At 36.1% G+C, this 5,739-nt stretch overlaps 1 long non-coding RNA gene across 1 annotated transcript; it reads left to right on the forward strand.

Annotated features, from left to right (window-relative positions):
• The first annotated feature begins 2,048 nt into the window (after nt 1-2,048).
• Nucleotides 2,049-5,119, forward strand: LOC141399056 (uncharacterized). Its single transcript, XR_012411755.1, has 2 exons — nt 2,049-2,364; nt 2,416-5,119. It is a non-coding gene; the product is annotated as an uncharacterized lncRNA (long non-coding RNA).
• Nucleotides 5,120-5,739: the final 620 nt, after the last annotated feature.

The raw sequence follows: 5,739 nt of genomic DNA on the forward strand, positions 1-5,739 counted from the left end.
TATTTACACTGCTAAAGCTAGCGAAAACAGATCAATGCAAATCAATGATATTTTTAGGGAATATTTTTTTTAACCAATTTTGCAACAACAATAAGTAGAAGCAGGTAAATGAAATTTACAGCGAAAATTTAGAAGAAGAGAAACGAAAAATAACCCAAATATTAGAAGAAAATATTTATTATTTTGTTTTGATTTTTTATCCCCGTATGTCTGTCCACGATTTGGACTTTGACCGATTAACAAAAAAAGGGAATATGTGACGTTGCAAAACGACCAAACAAACAAACGAACACTTGTTTTTTTATTTATTTTGATGCTCACTATGCACTATACGTACCGATAATAGTAAGCAGCAATGGGATTGTGGACTGTAATGGTTTCCAAAATTATGCCAACTGGAATATCCGGCTCGAAGGACCAAATGTTTAGTCCGCACTATAGGGACTGGGGGGAACAAGTGTTATCGAGGCTCCCCAATGGAGCCAGTACGCCCAATGCGTACGAGTGGCCGTCGATATAAAAAGAAACGAAATAGAAAATAAAACACAATAGTTTTAGTAGAAGGTTTGGCTCAATTGCCGGTGTTTATTAATGGTAAACAATATTACCTTTAGTACAACGATATGTACAAGAGATGCTTACGATAAAGCGCGGGTATTGCTTGCAAGTCAAGCTGATCGATCGATTCTTGTTTTGTTTATTATTATGCTGTGTTTTGTGTTGACATCTGCATAGATGCTTCAAGAGGGCGGTTGTCAAGTGAATATTCGTTGAAATCTCTCATACTATTACAGGGGTGTAATAAATGGGAATGAGGAGATTTCAACGAATATGTCTATGCAATTCATAGGACCAATTTAAATGTAATAATCAATTCTAACTTAAACACCCTGTATTTTTGCAATCTATTACAAAACAGACGTAGTCGAAAATTTTACATAATACCAAAAATTATTGACTACGACAACGCCTACGACTACGTCTACGACACTTGAACGCCTACGACAACGCCAACCGTAATAAGGGTGAATATCCCAGCAAAATTTTATGGAAGTGGTTCCGTGAGATGCCATGATTTCACTGGATCTTTTGCATTGGTTCAAATGAAGTCGTGAAAGATCCGACCTTTTCATCAGCATTTGAACCCATTCAAAGGAAGTCGTGATAGATCCCATCTTTTCATCAGCATTTGAACCCATTCAAAGAAAGTCGTGATAGATCCGATCTTTTCATCAGCATTTGAACCCATTCCATCGATCCAATAGAGATGAATTTTGTGTTTTTATTTATACACATGTATATATTTTTTCTTTTGCTTATTTAAGATTTATTACGCTAGGAAGTCCCAATCTTTGGTATTATAAAAGTTTCTTTGTCTGCTCTAGAGAGCCCAGCTCTACAAGTCGATTTGTAAATCCCTTCCTTTTCAAAATGTTCGTAAAATAAAATTCACGAAATAGTAATTTGCTGTTAGAGTCTATGTCGAAATCTGTACTGGTGATGGGAACTGAAAAACCTTTTGTATGATGAATCAATCAATCAGTTGCGGAGGAATTAAACTATGTTGCGAGTAGCGGCAGTGCTTAAACTGCAATAGCTGGACGGCCGAATGTCACGTATAAATTAAGTGCTCAACCTGTCGCTAGCCACACACACATCCTTCCCGAAGTCTGCAAAATATACCAGCTACTGAAGCCTAGCAAGGACCCCGGCATCAGAATAAACTGTCTAGTTGCCGATCAATAACATGCGATCCGCAAGCAGCACAATAACTGCGCTACACGCCATCTCTACACATATTAGTCGAGGACTCAATCAAAGTAAGCCGTGTGATAGAACAGTGATAGTAACCCTTTGAGACTGTCAAGCACTCCACGCAATTATATTTAAATTATAGTTATTTCATAAATTGCTTTGAATTAATAAATGGGTCTATCTTGCATTGCCACTTAACTTGAGTTGAGTTGTCAGTTGTCTGCGCGACTGAGATGAAATGTTGTACCATTAATGTCAACTCAACTGGGTGGTCGATAAACATGTTATCGATCAGTGTTTTTTCAAACTTGTGACCTCTATTCGCAAAAAAAAAAAAACTTTAAAAAATAATTTGCGCTTTGGATAACTCTTTTGTGTATTCTGGAAAATATTTTAATATTTTGGCTGAGTTTTCGAGCAAATTTGGAAAACAACCCAAGATTGGAATATAACCTGCCCATTGAATCTTCGCATCGTCATGTTTTATTTGCAAAAAATGATAAGTTCGGTGGAATTATTTTTTGATGATGAAGAAAATGTACAGGACATTGCATCTATTAGAAGAAATTTGAGGGACAAGTCGAATCCATTAGAATTGCCATCTGCACTGTAAGTTGATGTTCATGTGGAAAGAACTGTATAATCAGTAAATGATTTCAGGTTTAAGGCGTATTTTCGATTGCCAAAGGATGCCGTAGTTTACATTGTGGAAACATTAAAGGATGACTTCAAAGTTACAGATCAACAGCAATACCCCCACTTTTAAAAGTGTGCGCAGCGTTGAGATTCTTTGCGGACGGAAGTTTCTAAAAGTCCCATGGCAATGATTTCAACAATTGCATGGGTCAATCTACATTGTCGAGCGTATTGAAGGAAGTTGTCCACTTGATAGAGGACAAATTGTGCCAAAATTGGATCTTTCGAAGTTGACGGAGGAGGAAAAAAGACATAATAAACCCCATTTTTATTCAAAAACGAAATTCCCTGGTGTAGTTGGCTGTATAGATGGAGGATGTTCCTCATTTGTACTTAAACTGCACCTAGTGTATTTGTCACCAAATTCATTTGCAAAAGATTTGCTGCTGTCCGCACCAAAGGCGATAAATTCACTTATTGTGATGGACCACCACCAGTGTCGTTGAAGTTTATTTTGAGGCATTTTCTTTTTCAACTTTGCTTTAAAGTGAATCCAGACTCTGCCACTCTTCAGGTGTTCGTGTTGGAGGTTCACGGCTGTTTAAACTGCCCGAAATGGACCTCCACGCTTCATCCGCTGTGGCTTTGGTTTCACCAAAACTCCCGAACTCCTCGGGCTAAGTTTGGATTTTCACTCAGTTTATCAATTAATATTTCGAACTGCTGCTTTGTCGTTATTTTCACCATATTGATACACAAAATTAATTAATGATGCAAAGAATCAATAATTGTTAATAAAATGTTTATTTTTCCTTCTATTTTACTTCTTGTTTCTTCGAAAATGTTCACTGCAACTGAAAATTTGTGGTTGCTGAAAAACAGCCGCTTCGTCAACTGAGATTCGCAACTTCAGTTGAGAGTTGTCATACGTGGATCAATTTTGACAACTGGCAACCCCACTCAACGATAATTGTTATCGATGATCGACCCCAAAGTCATGAAAATCATATTTCAATACAGCATTTTCCGAACAAGACGTGAATTAATTAAGATGACATGCCAAAGAATTGGTATAGATGCCATGCCAAAGAATTGTTGAAGATGCCATTCCACCGAGTTAGTGAAGATGACATGCTTAGGATCTGAAAATGAATTGCATCTTTTGGGGGTCACGCCCTTGTAAAAAGAATGAGTGAAGATGCTAAAAAAATTACATTCCATTTTACTTGCACCCATTCTTGAATAGCATCTTTGGCATCGAACATTTTGCTGGGATGGTTCACTCCTGGCACCTCCCACAAAATTTTCAAAAATTATCACAAAACGGTAGTTTAAGATATGTTCGGATCTTTTTGACATTTTTGCAGTAGGTTTGTGTTTGCGATCCCTATTACGATGCCAAATAAAATGACTGATGAGCCAGATAACTTCGAAATTGAGCATCCGATTTGGCAGAACTATTGCACATCGTAAAAATTGTTTCAAACTTACATAAAGTTCCAAGAATATCTATAACGGACACAATTTTCAGGTACCTCCCTCACAAAAGTTCAACATTTTCGTTTAAGTGCAGTACAAGAACTGATCAAGTACTTTTACAGGTATATAATGTTTTTCGTGGTCAAGTCCATGCTTCCTGACATAATGGTCCAAAAGCTATAAAAAGTCCTACGTTGACGAACTAAAATAGCCGGAGGGAACGATAGCTATTGAAAGCAGTGACTGACATTGGTTCACTTGGCAATATTTCCCTGAAACTTTAGTGGTCGATTATGGATAGCAACTCAACTGTAGTTGCGTTGCCAGCAGAGAAAATCATACAATTAAAATAAGTGAAACGACAGAAATTTTTGTCAAATTCATATATTAATTTAATTGTAAAAAAGTATGAATTTCAATGCGGAACTGGAAATTTCTTTTATTAAATTTGCTGTCGGCAACGAAACTGGAATTTGGTTGCTATCCATAATCGACCCCTTAAAAAAGTTCGAAGATTGACTTGACTATCTATATCGGGCAAATCGGCTCCAGTGTTTCCCTTCTATAAAGTCTCAAAGTTTTCGCGTAGTTTAGAAATTTTACTGAATATGGGCCTTGTGGAACTCTTAACAACGATAAAAAAATTCCAACAGTGATCATTTAAAATTTCTATTGGGCATGATAACTATCGAAAGGAGTGACTCTCAAACTTCGATCAAGTTCCAAAATGAACTACGTCGTCCCATTTCTTCAGGGACTTCATTCACAAAAGTTCAACCCTTTTGTGGAGTCATTCAATTCAAAGTCACTTCTCGGATCTCGTTGAAATTTTAATAGATGGCAGTTCTTGTGATCGGGACACAGATTCAATATACATTTGAAATAAAAGATGGAGCATTTTTTTGTTTTATCGTCTTTGGTAATATGCGAAATATAGGCTGACTTCTGAAACGTTAGTTGCTTTGCAACTGTCTTAAGTATAGCATTTCAAAATGTCATAGTTGGGCATTTTTGATGCAGTTAACAAATGAACATACATACACTGCCGCTCACTTGAATAGAACCCCCCCTGCAAAATTTTTTTCAACGTCCATTTTTTCCGAATTATACAAGATATGAAGTTTTTAATTTTTATTATATTTTAATTCATGTGTTTGGAGTAAACTTGGTCATTCATTTGTATTCAAATCTAATTTGTATAAGAATTATGCAAGGAAAACAAAATAAAGTCAAAAATTGAAGTAAAAAATTTGGCTCATTTGAATAGAACCCCCCTTTAAAACTTGGGAATACAGAAAGATTGTATTATAATATCGATGCATATTCACTCTATATTGAAAACGAAGTACTTTCAGTAATATGCAGTAAAAGTATATCCCTCCTGATTAAGGATACACCCGTATATCCTGCTTTGGCAAGGATTCTTTAAATAATCAGGTGTTATGCCCAACAAACCTTGCTTTTTTCATTCAACAAGTTTATTTTTGGAAGCGTGCTGTCTCCTTTAGTCGTATATTTTACGCATAAGCCATTCCCATACATTTTAGAGAATATTTACCACTGTAGAATATGACGGACCCTCCAGGATATCCGCATTTCTTTCCAAAATTTTAAGTTTTAATGACTCGAAGTGTACAAAAGTTTATAAATTCGTGATGAAATTTCCACTCTGGATATCCGAAAATGCTTCTTACTATTGGAAATGCCTGTTTTAGAACTCCTTTGTAAATTTTCGTGCGCATTTAAGGTGAAAGAAATAGGCGCCCAAGTCCTTCATAATTAGTAAGGGCTATCCTCATTAAGTAAACAATTACATAACTGTATAACTATTTTTTTCGCGTCTATTGACTGGAAGACCATCTTCTAAAT

The sequence above is a fragment of the Musca autumnalis genome, unplaced genomic scaffold (assembly GCF_047663935.1).
Source record: "Musca autumnalis isolate F117 unplaced genomic scaffold, ASM4766393v1 scaffold_3, whole genome shotgun sequence".
Taxonomy (NCBI): Eukaryota; Metazoa; Arthropoda; class Insecta; order Diptera; family Muscidae; genus Musca; species Musca autumnalis.